The sequence below is a fragment of the Sphaerodactylus townsendi genome, linkage group LG01, assembly GCF_021028975.2.
Source record: "Sphaerodactylus townsendi isolate TG3544 linkage group LG01, MPM_Stown_v2.3, whole genome shotgun sequence".
Lineage (NCBI taxonomy): Eukaryota > Metazoa > Chordata > Lepidosauria > Squamata > Sphaerodactylidae > Sphaerodactylus > Sphaerodactylus townsendi.
Window position 1 is genome coordinate 50,545,945 of NC_059425.1, and position 21,461 is coordinate 50,567,405.

The 21,461-nt window shown below is 42.2% G+C and overlaps 1 protein-coding gene across 4 annotated transcripts in view; it reads right to left on the bottom strand.

Annotated features, from left to right (window-relative positions):
- The window catches only part of PPM1B (protein phosphatase, Mg2+/Mn2+ dependent 1B), an 86,504-nt gene that overhangs the window by 58,716 nt on the left and 6,327 nt on the right, over positions 1–21,461 (bottom strand). The window contains exon 1 of one of the 4 annotated variants that reach the window (XM_048482973.1): positions 4,052–4,185. The exons of the other annotated variants lie outside the window; for them this stretch is intronic. The gene's annotated coding sequence lies outside the window, so the exon portion shown is untranslated. Of the gene's footprint in view, positions 1–4,051; positions 4,186–21,461 lie in introns of those variants that run through there. 4 annotated transcript variants of the gene reach the window in all.

Consider the following 21,461-nt stretch of genomic DNA (forward strand, 5'->3'; position numbering starts at 1 on the left):
AATCTTGGCTGCTTCTTGATGTAGCCGCGGAGACCTTGAACCTCCTTGATTGTTTATGTACATCTTTGCTGTGATGTTGTCCATCCGCACAATCACATGCTGGTCTCTGAGTTGCGGCAGAAAGTGTTCCAGAGCTAGGAGGATTGCCCTCATTTCGAGGAGGTTTGTTGGTAGTTTGGTTTCCTGTGTCGACCAAGTTTTCTGAATGAAGTGGTGATCTAGAGTTGCACCCCAGCCCTTGAGGCTGGCATCTGTAAATAGTTGTGGTCTGCGATTGTGAAGGAACCTCTTTCCTTCTGTGAGGTTGCTTTGTTGTGTCCACCAGTGCAGGTTGTTCTTGACTGAGATGGGCAGAGCTACTTTTCTGTCCCTTTTCAAAATGATGTTTCTTTGATATCTGCTCAGGAATATTTGCAGAGGCCTTGAATGGAACCTCGCCCATTGGGATAGATCTATCATCGAGATGAACAACCACAGCAGGCTTGTGAGTTGAAGTAAGGAGTGTTGGCTCCAGGAATCTCTTTTCTGGTTGCTTGCTGGATTTTTACTATTTTTTTCTTTTGGAATAAAGAGGGCGTTGTTTTTGGTATCTATGGTGGCACCTAAGTGATTTAATCGTGATGCTGGAATAAGTGAGCTTTTTTCTCTGTTTATCAGGAATCCGTGTCTTGGAAGCACATTTTGTACCTTTTCTACATCTTCCACCCCCTGTGGGTAAGATCTGGATCAGATTAGTAGATCGTCTAAGTAGGGGTATATGTGTATCCCCTGCTCTCTGGGAAGGATTTTTGAGAATGTTCGTGGGGCCGTTGCCAACCCAAATGGGAGCGTTCTGTATTGTATGTGTTGTTCTCCCACTGCGAATCTGAGGAACTTTCTGTGCGTTGGATGAATTAGGATATGGAGGTAGGCTTCTCTCAGATCCACAGATATGAGGAAGTCCCCGTGGTTGAGCGCCAATGAGATGGATTTTAGTGTTTCCATCTTGAATTTTGGTAATTTGATGAATTTGTTGAGAAATCTCAGGTTCAGCACTGCCCTGCAGTCTCCCGATTTTTGGGGGACAGTAAAGAAGTGTAAATAAACGCCTGAGAATCTCTCCTGGATCGGGACTACCTCCACCGCCTGGATCATTATTAGGTGGTCTATGGCCTCTAAGGTTCGTTTTGCTTTCAGGGGGTCCTTGGACAGTGGGGACGGTACAAAGTGTTGTTTGGGTATTTTCAGGAGCTCTATATGTAGCCTTTTTGTACTACCTCCTGTACCCATCTGTCCACATGTTCACCCTGCCAGTGACGACAGAATTTGGCAAGGGGGATCCGCACTGTCATTGCTTGTTCCGGTCCGTTTTGCAATTCTTGCCTTGTTTGTTGAAGGGGCAGAAGTTTTGTTTATTTTGAAAGGAACTCTGGTTTTGACAATTTGGCGTGGACCTTCCCTGGGGAACCAAGTCGTTCTACTAAATCCCTGAGGTCTCTCTGGTTTTATGGCTTTTGGCATAGCTTTCTTTTTGCCTTTAGTTTCTACAAGTACCTGGTCCAGATCTTTCCCAAATAATGCTCCTCCATAGTAAGAGTAAGCTGCTAACACATGTTTTGACTGAGTGTCTGCCTGCCATGTTGGATGCCATTGTCCTGGCTGCTAGCGCAATAGCATCCATTGTGGCATCTGCTATGAAGGCATTGGCTATTAAAACTCTCTCTACACCCTCCCTTAGGGCTGATTCTTCAGATGGTAACCTCTCTAAGACCCTTTTAAGCCACACTGTGGAGGCTGGGGTCAGAGATTTGATTAATGCAGCTAACCAGTCGTGTGATCTGTGCAGGGTGGCTTCTGACCTGCAGTCTAGTGGGTCTTTAATGGACCCTTCTCCTTCCTTAGTAACCAGCCCCCCGGAGTGTAGGATCGCTACTGGTGAGTCCACTGGGGGGTTCTGCAGCATTGTGTGGAAAGGAGCAGGCATCAAATAAGTCATTTTAAAAGTTGGGGGAAGCCCCCTCTTGCCAGCTGGATTTAACCATTCCTTTTTAATGCGTTAAACAAAATACTCTGGAACTGGGAATAATTTTTCTCCGCCAGAGTCTTTTGGGAAGTAATCCTCTTTTCCTTTGGGAAATCCCTTGACTGTTTTGGATGAGGGATCCTCCCCCATTGAGGTTCCTGGTTCTTCCGCATCGGCTTTATCCTGCAGGTCTAGTGCTGATATAGTTTTAGCAATCAGCCTTTGCAGGTCCTCAGTTTTAAAACTATGACTGTTCAGAAACCTCCTCCAAGGTGTCTTCACCTTCTGAAAATCTATCGTTCCCCTCAGTGTCCCCATTGTCTGCCCCATCGTCTTCCTCCTCTGGAAAGGAGATGGAGTCCCTGGGGCTTTCCCTCCAATTTCCCCTGGGAGGATTTGGAAGGGTTTGGGTCTGTACGCGTTGGTCTTGCACTGTTTCCCTCTTTTGTGCGAGTTCCCCCTGGTGTTCTCTAGCCGTTAGGGCTTTTTCTATTTCAGCCCACAGTAGCTCTGCAAAGGCAGCAGGGGGAACTGATTGCCAGGCTGCGATGGCTGAATTGGCAGGAACCTCGTCTTCCCTCCCAGGGGACTCTGGGTTGGAGCTAGGTGAGGCTTCGTTTCCCGCCATCTGTTGCGACTCGTCCCCCCCTGTACTGAGACCGGGGCCCGGGACTTGCCTGTGGATCGTGTGTCACTGTACTCAGTGACCTCCTCCTGGCACACCGATCCTTCAGCCGAGCGCTCCACTTCCCACGAAGGGTTGGAAGGAGTTGGCTGGGAACTGACCAAATTCCTGGTTTTCCATCTTGGGGGGAGGGAAGGGAAAAAAGGCGGGAAGCAAGAGGAACGACAGGATTAAAAGAAAGCCCCAAGCCTCTTTACAAATGGACTGGGAGAAGTCCAGGGAAGAGAGAGAGACAGAAAATTGCAAGACAGGAAGAACTGGGAAAGTAAGGAGTTCTGCCCTGAAGAGGAAGTGATGTTTTTGATCCTGCCTCCCTGAGAGGGGGTGGAAATCACCCACCACCACCGAGAAGGTCTCCGCCTCCAAGAGAAGGCGCGCGGCTCCCTCGCAGCGTTTCCTTCTTCTTCTTCTTGGACGCGGGAGGTCCCTCCTCACGCCCTGCCATATTTTTGTTTCGCTGGTGCGTTGAGCTCTGCTCGGGAGAAAAACGCTCCGTTTGTTTCTTGCTTCCTTTTGTGCTTCTTGTGCTCTCCGCCATCGAGCGGGTGAATGTCTCCCTCGGGGGAGTGAACTCCCTCGAGAACATGTTGTCTGCCACTGTCCTTTTGTGCTGGCTCAACTTAAGTTACCCCAGACACACATGACAGAAATAAACTATACAACAAAGACACACAATTCACTAGACAGACAAATCAATCACGTATAGACTAATGAGGCGAATGGAGCTTAGCTAAAATGTTCCACACCCTGCAGAGGCAGGAACAATACTGAGAGGAGTCGCCCCTGAGGACCCCAGCAGGAAGTGACGTCAAAGAGTTTCATTGGTCCCTGCCTCCCTGCAAGTAATGATGAGCCTATCTCTAGCAAGATGTCTTCCCCCCAGTAGAAAAATTATTCAGCATTGTATACGCAGTTATATACCCAAGGCTACCTCCTAACTTCAAATGGCTAGAAGAGTCAGACAGAACCAGTTCACAACTCAAAAGTGATTGGCCGTTGTGACATCATCCAAAGTGCTGTTATCTATATGAAGTTATATGAATAGTAATGATTCAAATCACTACATGTGAATAAATCGAATATTCCGAATCTAAACACTCCTATGAGATTTTACATACATCAATATAAAGCTATACATGACTTCAAGAAGAATATAGGGGTGTGTGTATAAGTTATATCAATATGACTAAACACATCAATTACTAGCTCAGGTAAACTAAAAATGATCGTTTTACTACCTCAAACCTACCAGACATTCAACAGTTTACACATGCCTGACTAGAAATACATCTGTCCCCATTTTCTTCTCCCTGGGAAAGGAAACTTAAACTTGGGATGGGTATTCTGTTCTTCATTTCACTCACCAAAAGGAGCCAAACTTTTTCTATGCTCTCTGCAAATGATGCTCCCAGACTAAACAACTGCCTTTTTATTCTCCCCAACAGCTTCTAGAATCTGCATCCTAGGTATCCTTGGTAACAGCATCCAGCCAGCATAATATCCCATGACATCTGCCAACTCAACTGTGCAATAAAATGCACGGTAGGATCTTTTCCCTCAAGCTGCTCCTCAAATGACAGAGGCAGGAACTGGAACTTGCAATCCCAGAAGTGAATGAAACTAAGGAAAACAATGAAGCCACAGAGAGAGAGAGAGAGAGAGGAGAGAGAGAGATCACTCACAAACACATGTAAGTAATGTTATAGAGAATACATAATGGGAACTCTACAAGAAAATAATCATTTTCTGTTATAAAAAGAATACTGAATATGAACACAATGGTCAACTTAATAATTTAAATTAACTTATTTATGTTCAAAGTTCAAAATTAAATGAGATAAAAAACAGATGTTTTACATCTAAAAATAAAAAATTACATTCATGAAAACTTTCCAGTTGTATGAAAAAGGAAAATGTATATCTTTTCTATAAAGCCCAGATTGGAACGTAACAGAAAATCAAAGTGGAAGGAAAAAAAGCCCAAACTACAGTTTATATATACTGCCTCCCAACTAAAAATCAATAAAAAACTGTATCATGTGAACACAGGATTTTGAGTAATATCAAATGAGGCAAAATTGAATAAAATCAATCTGGTAGATAAAACCAAAGAACAGATTAAGTTTATACATATTGCAACTTCAATACAAAATGAAAAAATTACTGAGGAATGAATAAATTCATTTTTAAAATTGATAGAAATAGGAAATACAATGGTATAGAAATAATATTCAAAATTAAAAGTATAGCCAGGGCGTAAAACAATGAGGGGAAACCTCGATGACGATCCTCAGACAGAAGGTACAATCAGACCTTAAGGTGTGTCTTCAGATCTAATAAGACATAGTTAAACAAAGTATTATTTACTGTAATGAATAAGGAAAAGGGATATGCAAAATGGTTGCTGTGAAACTTTTCTTATCAAACGTTTTAGCAAAATGAATAGCTGCAGACATTTGTACTGTTCTTTGCCATACCACATGGATCTTTGGGAATTTCATTTAAAAATGGTATTCTGCAAATCAAGAACGTAATGTAATACACAAACCTAGTTCATTCACATACTGGAGCTTTATCATTAGCTGATTTGCTGAAAACACAATTTGAGACTTCAAAGAGTAAATGTGAGTTTATTGTGCAAAGCTACCGTCAAAACAGATAAGTCCACCTAGTTTAGTAGTGTCTTCTCCGACATGTCTAAGAGACAGTCAAGACATCATCCCTTCCAGATCCATCTACAACAAGATAATGTGCATCTGCCAGGTCTATGGAGAGCGGAGGCTAGCTGTCAACCATTCAGTTGCTAGAATTATGGAGAATTACTGACCCAGCCATGGCATTCCTGCCTACATCCACCAGTGTGGTACTGAGAGTGCTAGGGGAATGTTTCCACATCCCACAAAAACCAAAAAGAACAAGATCCCAAAAGAGAAAGACACTGGGGGGAGGGGGGCACGACCATGAAAGCTACGAGTAATGAGCAATTCAAGGAACAGCTCTGGTCTGGAGCTACAGAAGTGGCTCATGATGCTGGCTTCCTAGCTGCTTCTAGGTCTCATCCCCTGAGAGGGGCCAAAGATTATAACCACTTCCTACACTTGAACATAGTTCAACAAAGAAATAAAACATTTCAGTATTTCTGCAATCTCCATCTATTTCATTATGGAGGGACATAGTTATGACATACCTTTGCCACCTGGGGACATCACAAAATGGCTATCTCACAGAGAACTATCTCACAGAGAAAAATCTTCCCAGGACCTATTATCAGAGGTTTTTCAACTGAAGAATACACTAAAGACTCAACTAGGATCTTCTGTTTGCCAAGTCTGCTTTATTACTGAGTTTCAGATTGTGGAAAGACCAAGAGGACACACTAAGGGGCTGTACTATTGCCTTTTTCTGAATTCAAACTAATTTCTCTGTTTCAAGAGCTAACTCAGGGGTAGGGAACCTGCGGCTCTCCAGATGTTCAGGAACTACAATTCCCATCAGCCCCTACCAGCATGGCCAATTGGCCATGCTGACCCAGAAAACTTCGATAGGAATTGTAGTTCCCTAAAGTTCTGAACATCTGGAGAGCCGCAGGTTCCCTACCCCTGAGCTAACTGAAAGAGCAAATGGTATATCTAATCCCTCCAAAGTTAGTGATATTGTCAGAATCTAACACAGTTTGATGTTCAGGACAGAAGTGGGTAACTTATCAGAACAATAAAACTGGTATTGATTTGGATCATGCGCTAAACAACTTGCTGCATTTTGTGGGTGCTAGACAACAACTGTTAAGTCATTTGTACAAATCTACTAACAAACTAGAAAGGTAAGGTATGTCTTCCAGTTGACTTCCACATTACAAACCTTTACCTCCAATATATTTGTATAACTAAGAAAAGCCACTGTTTTTAGTAAGCATGAACTAAAATAGTTGAAATGTCTTTTCACTGCTTTTTACTTCCATTTTCCCAAAAGTATCAAGCTGCACTTGGAAATATTTTATTTCACTGTTGTTGGAAGATTATTTTGGCAGCAATAGGGAAGACTACAGATGAGCACATACACTGGTTACTGCAGTTAGTCCTATGTTATTTTAGCACTTTCATTTGAGGTCAATCTAATTTAGAAGATTTAAAAAGATCTATTACAACAGTTGTTTTGCTGTTGCTGACCTAATAGAAAGGTTTCCTTGTTTACTTTGAAGTTCTCTCTGTACTCTGTAAGTAGATAGTTAATTAAAAACATTAATGTTTTATTTTTATGATGATCAGCTGGGACTCGCCATTTTGTGAACAGACACAAGAAGTACTCTTATATGGCTAGTTTGATTGTAAAACAAAAACTGTAACAATGAACACAACTTGATGCATCGCCTAGAACAGGGGTAGGGAACCTGCGGAACCGAGAGCATGTCGCGGCTCTTCTGCCCCTTGGCCTCAATGGCTCCACGAGCCGAGCCGCCAGCCGCATCCTTGCCCGCCCTACAGGCAGCAGGCTGAGAGCGCACCAACTGTGCTGCAGTCGGCTGGGCCACCTGCAGCTGTGAGCTTCCCCTCCTTCGCCCGCCCGGTTGGAGGCCCGGGGTGGGGAGCTTTCCCGGCTGACCAGCAAGGGCTGAAGCCACCAGCTTCATCCTTGCCCACCCTGCAGGCAGCAGAGCGAGGCGCTCCTCACTTCTCAGAATGGCTGAGGGTAAAAGGTGAAAAAAAACCTATATATATAGTGTTATCTTTATTTTAAATGTCAAAAGTTATCTGCGGCTCCAAGTGTTTTCTTTTCCCGTGGAAAACGGGTCCAAATGGCTCTTTGAGTGTTAAAGGTTCCCTACCCCTGGCCTATAATTATGATGAAATTTTAAGAGCTAACATATGAAATAAGGGAATCCATTCATGAGTTTTTATTTCCTTGGAATGATCCACACAGGATTTGTGTGGTTACATCTAACTATTTCAACATCTGTTGGCATGTACACTGCTTCTCTCTCTCCTTCCCATGCACCACCCACCCTACCATTATCTAACCCCCTGCCTTCAGCTTTCCATTCTCTAGCAGCCTCTACCTGCTGAAACTGTGGTCCAGGTGTGTGGTGCCAGTCCCAGGCAACTCACATAGTGAGGAACACGTAAGATTACAGGGACATCTCATTTTCCTCTCACCCCTTTCCCCACAATATTTCCTCTTTCCTCTTCCAGGCAACCCTCATACTCTCACCTCCCACTTCCTTCCCACCTTTCACCCACAATCCATCTTCAACTATATGTATCTATTTCATTTACACCCCCTCTTTTCAACCATCATCCAAATTCTTAGAGCTCTTATTTATTTATTAAACTTCTATACCGCCTTCTCCCTAGGGCTCAGTTTTCACCTGTCACAAACTTGTTCTAGGGGTGAACTTAGATACACAGAACAAGAAAATTCTTCTGCGTTGCTTCTGGTTTCAGCTCAGAAAATGGACATGCAGTTTCTGCTTCCACAACCTCTGCAGCTCTACTATCTATTTTCTCCCCTTCTCACTTAAACTGTCTCTGCTGACACTATAGCTTTCTCTCTACCTTATTCCAACTGGTGAAGCTGGAGGGAAAAGGAATGAGCCCTTTGTAGGCAGACGTTCATATTGCTAACACTGGCTGGAGCAAGTATGTATCTCGGATACCACAGTCATGCTGATTTTGTGATTATCAACAAATAACAGTAAATGTTCTCCATCTTGCCTCACTTGACTTTTGAATGTATGAGGGTTGGGAATGCTCTTCTGAAACAACTGACTAAAATATGAGCGGCCCTGCTGCTGTGCAACAGGCTAGAGTATTATATAAAGAGGCAACTTCGATATTTTCATGAGGCCATAGGCTCAAAACAGACTGTGGGGTGGACCTGTACATCACTTTGAGTATCTTATTAGGAAAGTGACTCATAAGAGTTATAAATAATTTGGTCAGGCTCTGTGGTAAATTAAGTACGATCCGGCACTGAAGTAATTCAGTTACAGATAGCTTAGAAGTATAGGGTGGGTTTTTTGGTACAGTGGAATCTTGAACATTGCACCACATTTAATGGGAATACACAACAATGCACTCACAACTTGTCTGTGTTTCTGTTTAATTCAGAACTCAGATTTCAGAGACTGCTAGTAGCTGTCATGATATTCACTTCCATATCTTCAAAAACAGATACATTTTGTTCAGCAGCTTTCGCAGAAAGAGTCAGATCCACATGGCATGCATTAGATACCTGTGCATGCAAAGATGTCTGGAAAGCAGTACAGAGAAATTAACTTGGGGAGTACATATTAGAGACTGTCAGGCAAACAGTAAAATACAGACACGTTGGTGGGTTTGTCCCTTTACCAAGCACTAAGAGCAAATCCAACCTGCTACATAGCCTAGTCATATTTCTACATTTCTTAGAAAATGCATTTGGCCATAAACACAGGATTTGATTTCAAGGAGTACTGTCATGGCCAGTCCTCTGTCCTCACCTCTACCCCCTTGCCCGAGTTTGAGGGGACATTTTACAGGCTTGAAAGCTAAAGCAGCTAGCCGCACCCCGCTCTCAATCTTTCCACCAGCAGCAAAGGAACATTCCTTGGCTTTGAGAATGACCGCAGCTGCAGTTTGGATAAGGAGGAAGAGTCAGCTGTCAGCAAAGCAACATCATATCACCCAGATCCGCCAATAGAAGAGCAGAGAGCAACGCAAGCACATATCACCCAGATCCACCAATAGAAGAGCAGAGAGCAACGCAAGCACAACAACTCAACCCAGAAGTACCACTTATGGCCATGGCCAGTGCCAGGACCCGGTAATAGCGGCTCTCTTGCTTAACTAGGACTGAACAATGACCATTGCTTTTGTCTGGTGTTTTGGGGACTATTTTGCCTGTTAAATAAAGACTGTGGATATTCGCTAACTTCAGCCCACCTCCTTGGCTTTTCTGGTATACCGCATATACTCACATATAAGTCGAATTTTTCAGCACATTTTTGTGCTGAAAGCATCGACTTATCATTGAGGTGAATTAATGTTACAAAAAAAATATTTTAGGATTTTTACTTTGTCGGCCGCCAGGGGGCGCAATTTTTAGACTAGTGACACCAACATTTCAGGATATCATCAGGTGACAATCCTGATGATACCAGCCAGGTGTGGTGATGTTTAGTTCAGGGGGTCCAAAGTTATGGACCCCCAAAGGTGGTGCCCCATCCCCCATTGATTCCAATGAGACCTGATAGTAGATGGGGCTACATTTTGAGGGTCCATAACTTTGTACCTCTTGAACTAAACTTCACTAAACCTGGCTGGTATCATCAGGATAATCTCTTGCTAATACCAGCTAAATTTGATGATGTTTGGTTCAGGGGTCCAAAGTTATGGATCTAGAAGTGGGTGCTCCCCATCCCCATTGTTTCCAATGGAAGCTAATAGTAGATGGGACTACCCTTTTGAGGGTCCCATAGCTTTGGATCCCCTAACTTCATAAACTTCTGAGCAGTACTGATCAGAAAGGGTCTCTAAAATTTTCCCGGAAATGTTGGTACATACTAACATAAACATTCGCTCCCTGACAGGCACCCTCAAATTTCCTCAGATTCTCCCTTTAAATCACCCCAGTGGATTTAAAGGGAGAATCCAGAGCTGAAACTAGTTTACTGTTTTTCTTTGAAATAAATATTTACAAACATTTAACCTACTGATGCCTCAATTAATGTAATTTTATTGGTATCTATTTTTATTTTTGAAATTTACCAATAGCTGCTGCATTTCCCACCTCGACTTATATGCAAGTCAATAAGTTTTCCCAGTTTTTTGTGGTAAAATTAGATGCCTCGACTTATATGGAATTAGAGCTTATACTGGTATATCACAGTATTATTGTCCTGGATCTTCCACAGCGCCACTGTAACGAGTTGTGAGGCATGGGACTCCTTGCATGTCAAATGACAGACTGGGTTTCCTGTGTGATCAACCAGTGCACTGTCTTTAAACCTGGTATGCCTGATGATGAAACAAAATACAACAATATAGTCTACAGAAACAATGATCTCCACTGGGAACAGATGCCAGGAAATAGTGAAGATGAGTTGAAGCCAAGCAGCTCCAATGTTGACAATGAACTGCAGAAGTATCTACTTTGGTCCAGAGACTTGACATAGCAAGTACAAATTTACTTAATGGCTCACAGCTACAGAGCACATTGAACATAAGACATGCAAAGATGTAAAATGAACTAAGACAGATTAAAAATCAGCTATTTGTAACACTTTCTTTTCTCCATAAGATGTTTATGCCATTCTGGCAAGGGCAAGCAGCTTCTTATAATCATGAATGCACTTAACCTAAGAGCAGTCCTGCTAAATCAGACCCACCTAGTCTAGTACCCATTCCTCCAAGAACCAACCATATGACTGGGAAGAGAACAAGCAGGGATAAGGTAACAGCAGCCCTCTCCTAGCGTCACCCAACAGCAACTGATAGTTGTATCTTTACTGCCTTTGAAAACTGAGGTATTGTGTAGCCAATATGGCTCATTATCTGTGACAGTCCACCCCCTGTGAAGTTGTCTATTTAAAGCAGTGGTTCTCAACCTTCTTAATGCCATGACCCTTTAATACAGTTCCTCATGTTGTGGTGACCCCCAACCCTAACATTTATCCATTTTACAGATGGAGAACACTGATGCAGAGAGTCTTAGGCGACCCCTACAAAAAAGTCGTTCGACCCCCAAAGGGGTCACGACCCACAGGTTGAGAACCGCTGATTTAAAGTATCATAGCTAGTGGCCTTCAATAGATCTTACTAGCAACAAAATTCATTATTTACAGCAGGGGTCTTCAAACTATGGCCCTCCAGATGTTCATAGACTACAATTCCCATGAGCCCTACTACTTGGCCATGCTGGCAGGGGCTGATGGGAATTGTAGTCCATGAACATCTGGAGGGCCACAGTTTGAAGACCCCTGATTTACAGTGACACTCAGAATCAGTGCTTTATCATGACTTCACGCTACCATGTTCATGACATGATCCTTATCAGCAAGGATCAAACGTGGATTTTAAAAAACCGGTATCAAGTAGATCACCATGAGATGGTTTTAAAACTTGATGACATCACCAAAAAAATTAAGGATTTAATCCAACAGTCCCAACACAAGATTGTATCCTCGCCCAATAAATCTCCGTGCAGGCTGGAATTCTGCTCTAGGAGTATGGCCATAAAACACTCACTGTGGGAAATTTACAAAAACTGTAAAAGCAAAAAATGGGATGGCCTGCCCACATCTTACTTTGCATTAAAAACCCGATTAGCATTGCAACTACGGACTAATCAACAAGAAGCAATTGATCGTTATTGGAATTCCTTGGTTCAATCAGTACAGGACAATGACTCTAGAAGATTCTGGAAAATAGTCACTGGTGGGCTTAGAGATAGCAGCATCCTTTCTTCTAGTATCTCAAGAACGCAATGGTATGAGGGTTTTTTTGGAAACAATGGGGGAGTGCCAGAATTCTCATTCCACCCTGATTCATGTTCTACCTTCTGACAACCCCTGGCCTCCCGTGTCCTCTCTTGAGATTGGGAAACTTATAAGCCAACTTAAACGAGGTAAAGCTGCTGGTCCTGATACTCTTCTTCCATAGTTGTTTATAGTATTTAGGGAATGGTGGTCCCTTATATTGGCACAATTGTTTAACATGGTTAACTAAACAAGCATAATTCCCACTGTGTGGAGCTACTCAATTATCATCCCTATCTATAAGAAGGGTGACCCTGCCAGTCCTTCTAATTATAGACCAATCAGTCTTCTCTCGGTCTTGGGAAAACTTTATGCCAAATACCTCCTTGGGAAATTAACTGATTGGATTGTTGATAAAAATGTCATAGGGAAGGAACAAATTGGATTCCAAAGGGGTAAGTCAACCCTCGACCACTGCCTGGTGTTAAGTTGCTTGATAACCAAATATAAGAGGAAAAAGAGCCCCTTGTATGCAGCCTTTATCGATCTCTGGGGCACATTTGATTCTGTTAATAGAGAGATTCTCTGGAAGAAACTCAGCAGCCAAGGTGTAGAGCCAAGGTTGCTTGAATTAATTAAGATCCTGCACACAAAAACCTATTGCCACATGAGATGTAACATAGAGGGATTGTTAACCCCAAAAATTCAAGTTACTAAAGGGGTGAAACAAGGTTGTGTATTGGCTCCTACACTCTTTAAGCTCTTTATTAACGATCTAGCTTCCACACTAAGTGAGGCCCAAGTACATAGTCCAACTCTGGGCTCAACTTCCAAACCCCTGCTTCTGTTTGCTGATGACGCAGTTGTACTTTCGCGCTCACGAGTAGGACTAAGGAGAGCTTTAGAGTGTTGTATAGAATACTGCACATTCAACGGTTTGCAACGTAACTTAGATAAATCCAAAATTATGGTATTTACCCATAAATGGAAAGCCACCAATTGGCGGATAGGCCACAGTAGTTTCGAGCAGGTGCAGTCAAACCTAGGGCTTACCTATCATCATAGGGCCTCCTGGACACTACATAGGAATCGGGCCATCTCTGCCGCTAAATTAAGTACCTCAGCCATTATACGCTTCCTCTATGGGAAAGGCCGAGGATACATCCCTGCAGCGTTGAGAGCATTTAATGCCAAAGTGAGTCAACAAATCCTTTATGGGATCCCCATCTGGATAGGGGCATGGAGCAGAGAGGTTGAAAGGATCCAGTCATACTTTCTGTATAAAATCCTTGGCTTGCCCCATTCTATTCCCTATGCGGCCCTGTGCTTAGAAACAGGCCAGCATCGGCTGGAAACTCTGGCCTGATGCCGTACATTCAAGTTTTGGGCCAGGATTTGTTTTAATCGAGATGAACTGGATTATACATCCCAGGGATGCTCCATCCTCCACACAACCCAGTGGTGGGTTAAAATCGAAGCCAAACTTAATGAGTTGGGCATTTCCTTGGAGGACCTGCTAATGTTAACAGAGCAGGAGGTCTATGGGGCTATCAAGAAAAGACTTTTTGATAGAGAGTTTGAACAAATGCTAGAGGAAGCTAATAAAACCTGTTCCCCGATCTCTCTGGGAATACCTGTAGATAGATTAATTGTAGCCCGGTACCTTTATCTCCTGGTTGAGGCCCGGTGGCGTAGAGCAATCACCTTAGCTAGGTGTAATGCCCTGCCTTCTTCCTTTAGCCTTGGACGCCGCCTTGGAATTCCACATAAAGAAAGGAATGCCCATGTGGCATGGGTTCTGTGGAAACAGTATCTCATATGCTGTTGAACTGTCCTTTTTTATGAGATAGGAAGAAGCACATAATCCCCTTCCTGCATGGAAGTGAAGGCATTACAGATAAACAGAAGGTTATATATCTTTTAAACAGCCACAACTATGAGCTGTTGGAAGCGGTGGCTAAATTTTTAAATGGTGTTATTTTAACTCGTCAGAAGTTGTAAAGGCTGTTATTATCTTGCAATGTTAATGTTAAACTATTTATATGCCATTAAAGGTATTCGAAATCGAAGTAGATCACCAGAGAAGTGTGGTGACCCCCTGAACCAAAGTGTTTGGTAACAAAGCTCTAAATGTAACAAAAATGTAACGAGGCTCTAAAATTCAAGACCTCCTGCAAGATTCTGAAATTCTCTCTACAACCTGAATCAAACGAACTTTTTGAATTTAGGCTTAAATTTAGGTTATTAGGAACCAAGCACAATACCACCGTAAGTCAGATCTGGCCAACAGGCTATATACTCTTTTCTACCAAAAGATTAAAATAGAGCGGTATATTAATCCACCACATTCCATTACAAATGGAATAAAATACTCAATACATTCTTGGGTCTCCAATGGTAAATTTTGTAAAAAACATTTTCTAGGTTTCCTGGTATCAACCCACAATTAAAGGTGACTTAGATAGTTTCCAATCAGCTGCTGTACAGCTTTGCTGCTCTAACTAAATTAAGAATCATCTCCAAGTCATCACAGCTTAAGCATAATCTTTCCTTCAAATACATAATTCATACTAATAATTTCTTAAATCCCAAAGACATTGCATTGAAGAAAGTATAGTGTGTTCTTCAACTGTACATGTCTGGTATTGCCATTTCTTTCAAGATTACCTGATCATTTCTAAATTACATAAGTGCTCAAACAACTGGCCAAAGTCAGAATATACATGGACTCTCATCTTATACTCATAGCCAAGCAGCCAATACTACACATTAAAGCTACTCAAGAAGCCCACAGCCAATTCACAATGTTTTAAATGATTCAGTGATATGATTCACTTGGTTATTATAATTATCAAAATGACTGATAAATTGGCCCAAATCGGTCAGCTATTACTGAACAAGAATATGTAAGATAAAAATTTAAAGGGAAATGTAACATGACTATAACCCATCCTTGGCTTTTAAAATTATGGTGCATGCAAATGTCAAAACATAAGAACAGCCAAGCTGCATCAGACCAAGGCCCATCAAGTCCAGCAGTCTGGTCACACAGTGGCAACTTTAAGCCTAGCAATCTAGAACTTGCTATTGCTGCCTTTATTCTACACTACCATGCATTAAAGTCTTGACTCGAAACTTCCAGTATTGGCAAAGTCTCCACATTTCAAAATGTACTTAAAGGCAAATTACTGTGGAAATAATTACAACTGTAATCTGTATAAATGTTTACTTATCCTGTATGTAGTAACATAGAATTTATGGATTATCCCAATATAGGTATTTCATCAAGGAAGTTTGAGCTGTATTTGGGGCTTCAAAACCATACTATTTTGGCCTTACTAGTTCCCAGAATGGTTAAATTTATTTACTTTTAATCACACATAATCCCTCCGTTTTCACCACTTCTTATTACAAACTACTTTTAACCACTGTACCTAATTAGCTGGCCCTATGTCAATAGCCACACATGGACAAGGAAGAGTCTTTATTTATTGGAGTCTCCAAGGATGAAAAGGATAAAACCAGTTCAATAAAGACTGAAAATGCCACGGAAAGGATAGAATGCCACAAGCAGCAAAAAGCTGTAGAGTAAATAATGGGGGAGAAGATTAGCTGCTCAAGTCCCTAACATCTTCCAAGAATCCTAGGAGATTTTCCCCCAATTGTTCCCCCTTCCTAGTTCATCTTTACTGTAATATATAGTAGAAACGCTGGGCCTCACACATTATTTCGGGTTTCAATTAATTAGCTACAATCACACTACAATCTTTTTTTGAAGAAAACATGTACATATATTTTTTCCTGCACACTCAAAATTTCTACTAATTGGGTATCTCTTTTCTGGAATCCTTCATAATGCATAAAGGCCAGGACAAAAGATCAGCACCTTGCTGGAAGCACAAGTCAAAGGGCAAGAGCACAAGGGCTCTCGTCCTTTGGCTCTAAGCCTGGGATGCATACCCCGGGGCCAACCATTTGATACAAAGACAGAAGAACATGTGCCACTACTGGAAAGAAAGAGCCACTACAGTTACTTCCTGAAAACCAACACCAGTACAGACATAGATACCACCTGTCTACACCCTACAGTTGTAGTCCTGGACTACTGTACGGCTCCTCTGTAGACATCAGCATGATGCATGTATAGGATTTATATTAGTGGCGATGGGAGCTATCATTTTACAATACCAAATCAATGGGACACATAACTGCTAGGTTCTTCTGGATATTGCAAAAGGAGAAAATGGACCTGACTTGCATAACTGAGTCAGTTGGAAGAAAATGATGTGGCATGTCTGTCTCAACCAACTCTTGTTATGCAGTTTTCCATCAATCCCAGTCCTGTGGTCAGGGAGGAGGGGTAGGTATTATCTTTTGTAAGTCCTATTTCTGCAGACTCCCAGTACAAACTAAATGACATTGACTATATGCCACTTACGTTTGGAACCAAAAACAGATGGGTATTCTGCTTATTTTTCCAGCCTTTTTCCCTAGTGGCCACCCTCTGTGAGGTGGCAGAGGTGCTCCTGGATGTGGTTCTGGAGACGTCCAGACTGACTGTTCTAGGTGGCTTCAACATTCATGTTGAGGGTTCCTCATCAGGGCTGGACTAGGATTTCACAGCTTCTTTGGCTGCCCTAGGCCTCTCTCAAATTGTGCTGGGCCCAACACATGAAGTATGTTCAATCTAATCTTTTGGACAGAGCCTCAGAGGGAAGATCTTGTTTTGGGGTTGGAGATTCAGTACTCATGAACTGGATCCTTGCCAGTCCTGGTTGTTAAAACCATGTTGTTAACCACGTTAATGAACACTTGATATCCATCATGAATCAGTCACTTACTCATGGCACCTCCCCACATTCAAGGAGGCAGTTATCTGTTCAAAACCCATCTCCCTACAGAAAAAAATGTGGTCAATTATCATACCCCCTAATCTGCTCTTCCTGAGAAAAGTGACGGAGAGCAATTGCAGGTTCGCTCTAAGCCGTTTTGGATAATTCATGTGTTTTGGACCCTTTTCAGTCTGATTTCAGGACAATCTATGGACAGATATGGCCCTGGTTGCTTTAGCTGATCATCTCTAGTTGAATGTAAACAAAGGTCATGCATCTTGGTTGCTTTCATTGGATTTATCTGCAGACCCTTGTTACAGTAGATCTACCATCCAGTTGAGGTGTTTGGGGCAGAAGTCAGTATGAGGGGATGTGCCTTAAATTGATTCTTGCAGATCGGACTCAAAGAGCTGCCGTTCAAGACAGGTTCAAGATCTTGCTGATGACACCCAGTATTGTATCTGTCTATCTAAGGCCGATTCCCCAAGTTGAAAATATACCTTGTTTGGCTCTGTTCCATAAAGTCCTGTATCTTTTTATCCCAGTCTCTTCCTCCTCTCCAGAGCCCATGTATGTGGAGGGCTCAAATTAATACCGGGATCAAAACCTCCACGTCCCTTTCCATGAGCCCGTGATCTGCCCTGCTGCTCTTTTCTTCCTCATTCAGATTGGCTGTTGTTTTGGAGCAGGAACGTGAACAAGCATTCTTTAAAAAAAATAAAAACACACACACTGTTACGGCTGTGTAGCTATGTAGCCACAAAGCCTCTGAGGAGGTGCCTTTTTTTTCTTTGCACGATTGTGGCTTTGTGGCCATGCAGATCACACACACACAAGGCGCTTCTCAGCCTGCCCAGAGTCTGCAGTTCTGAGCATGTCCAGTCCACTGTGTTCTGATTGACTGTTGTGTTTGGAGTGGCAGCTTTAATGAACTGTTGGGCAAGCGGGGCAGGAAAAATAAACCTGATTGGTATCCCCATGAAACTGGCCTTGGCCCAAGATTATCAAAAAGATTGACTTTCCTGGCGATTTTTGAAAATCCTGCAATGAGAAAGATAGCGCAGCACAGGGTTGGAACACAGCCGATTTTGGCCCGAGAGCTGTGGGGAGTCTTCGCAGGATATTTTCCCCATGGGGATTTGGTCCATATCCTCTGATGATGCAGGAGGTCTTGAACCAATGCCTGCCTTCTGTGATTAAATGTCTGACAGCAAACAAACTGCAGACAGAAATAATGCTGGTAGGAAAGGTGGAGATCTTGAAGGACATTGTGCTTCCCATTGCTGATGGGGTTTAACTAGCCCATTCTGACTTATTTAAGAACCAAGAGGTTATAGGGCATCCAGCATTGCTACTGGAGAAACAAGGTAATGCAGCTGCAAAAAAACATTTTCTTCCAACTCAGTGTGGTGTACAAATGGTCCCCTACCTTGATATCAATGGTCTGGCCAACTGGATCTGTCCCATGACCATACTGACACTGGACTACGGTGTCACACTCTACACAGGTTTCCCCTTGAAGTCAACTTGGAGACTCCAGCTGATGCAGAAAACTGCAGCTGGGTTATCATCAGAAGTTAGGCTAAGTATGCTCATCATTCCCATTCTGCAGTCACTTCGCTAGCTGCCCATCAGTTCACAAGTTCAATTCAAGCTATTGGCTATTACATAAAAAGTCTTTTATAGTGATGGTCCCTCACATCTGCAGAATAGCCTTCCCTCTTATGATCTGCCATGAAAGCTTCACTCATCAGCACAAGGCCTCCCACGCCTGCAATCATGCAAATGGGCAAAATCAACAACTGCCCATATATATGCATTCTGCTGTGGCCCCCAGCTTACGGAATGGCCTGCCAGAGGAGGTCAAGAAGACTCACCCCGCCTGACGTTCCATAAACTTTGCAAGAATGAATTATTCAGGAGGCTTAAAAAAACAGTACTGGCCTAATTACTTGTTTAACAAAACGTTGCACAAATATGCTGTAGAAAAATACAGGGAGTACAAAGTATGTCATTGTGTATACTGCATACTGTCTGTTATTTTAAATATAATCCCACCATGTAATTTTTTATTACTTACCATTTCATGTTAATGCCTAAGCCAGCGGTGGCGATCCTATGGCACAGGTGCCAGAGCTGGCACTCGGAGCCAACATGTGAAGGGGTGGAAAATCACACCCCCCCCCCCCACACACACACACGTCTAGGCTGGTCTAGGCATGATCATTTACCTGGGAGCAAGCTCAGTTGCTGGCAATTGGGCTTTCTTCTGAGTAAGTGATTCACCCATTTGAAGTGTTGCGCGGTTGCTTCACCAAGCTTACTCCCGAGTAATGCGTTTCTAAACTAAAACCTCTGTATTCAGATCAAACCTCTGTATTCAGATCAAATTATTGTGTTGGCACTTTGTGATAAATAAGTGGGTTTTGGGTTGCAATTTGGGCACTCGGTCTCAAAAATGTTCGTCATCACTGGCCTAGCCTTTATTCAATTACATTTTTAGATTTCTGCAATCCAAGTCATATTGTTTTGTCCCACCATGTTGATTATATTTAACTTACATTATGTAATCCGTCTCAGGTCTTAATGAGAAAGATGAGCTATAAACTGAATAAAATAACAAATCCAGACTGAATTTCTAGTGGCCAATCTGTATCAAAATGAAAAACATATGTTAAAGTCACAGTCACAATGCAAGTCTGCATGAACCTGTACAGTTTGCAGCTTTGCTTTCCAGCCAACAAACTAAACAAACTACAGTAACTGAGTCAATAAACCTGACAACTAAAACTTGTGGTTACTGCTTCAATGAAAAAACATTTTTGCTCAAAGAATTAAGAGGACCTCAGACACAGCATAGAGTCCCACTGTTTCCAAGTACCTCTGAAATTCAGAGCCCTCTTGTCCTTCTTCTAAGATCCAGGTTCAGGAAAAGATGTTGCCACTGCTGCCATGCTAAATTTTTACTGCACTTAGAAGCAGCAAGACTTCTTGGAGTCCAAGTGCCTCCAAAAACTAGTATGGAGATTAGAGACAAGTCCCTGCCAATTTCCCTGTGCTGGAACAAATATTCTTTAAACTGAAAGTTAGGGCTGTTACTGACGATGACAGATCCTGTTAATTGTGTTTCTATATAAGCTGCCCCAGTAAATTTAGTCAAATTCCTCACGGTGTACTCCAAGTATACATGACCATTCAAACACTACTTCAGTATTAACTTAATCTGATTTTGAAGCTAAATCATGGATTATTTCGGAAGATCTGTAAACACATGGCTGGGTTGTTGCCTATATTTGGGTATATGAGTTACTAGTCTTCTCTGTTCCACTACAAACAGGAGATTTTGAGCATAACTGAAACAATTACCCAGCATGGTCCAAGTGAAAATGAACACAGGAGACAGACAGTACAAAAATCAGCAACAAGCTAGAAGATGCGAATATGCATGTGAGTCAGAAGAAAAACTGGTCAATTAACTAGTTTCGTTACAGCTTTCCTATTACCAGAACACTCTCAAAACAACCTGAATATTCAGAGATGAACCCCAATCTTAGCAAAGAACAAAAGTGCACACACCATAATTTGAAAGTTTGCAACATTTTATAGCAACTAATTCCATGTATCAGCTATTCAAATTTAGGAGAAGGCACATGTTAAATATTGCTCAGCTTCCCATGAATGAACATAACCCATTAAAATTAGTCCTATCATCTCACTGTCATTCAGCCTGACCAACATACTGTAGATCTTTAGGAGAGCCAGCATGGTATTGTGGTTAAGAGCAGGTGGACTCTAATCTAGGGACTGGGGTTGTTTCTTCACTTCTACACATGAAGCCTGCTGGGTGACCTTGGGCTAGTCACAGTTCTCTCAACCCAGCCTACTTCACAAGGTGTCTGTTGGGGGTAGAGGAAGGGAAAGGAGTTTGTAAGCCACTCTGAGGCACCTTACAGCAGAGAAAAGTGAAATATAAATCCAAACTCTTCTTGATCATCACCACCAAGCCAAGCCCAATTATTATTGAACTCTGACAAGGCAGGTGGTTGATGAAGAGACAACTGTTAAAGCCTCTTGTAGTTCTACCTAAATGTTCATAAGCCTTTCTGATATATAATCTGAGCCTTTCTATATTTATGAAAGATAAAGAGTAAGACTTCTCATATTTAATTATTTAGCTAAATACAAACCTCTACCACACATTCTATTCTGCAACCTATGTTCTCACTGCTACATAAATTGACTGTATTACTGTTTGCTGTGGGATGGTCAATTCCACAAGAACTGTATAATATCTGCAGAAAGCACAAAGAAAGCACTGGACCAAACTAGGTGAGCATTAAGGCATAAGGAGGGAATTGAAAGGCTATGGCAAAAATGAATATAGTAAAATGGATCCTTAGTTGCACCAGTTTTCAGTATCTGTTAATCAGGTTTGAATATATGTCACTTGTATATTTCAATAACATTGAAAATTCATTAAAAACATAAAAC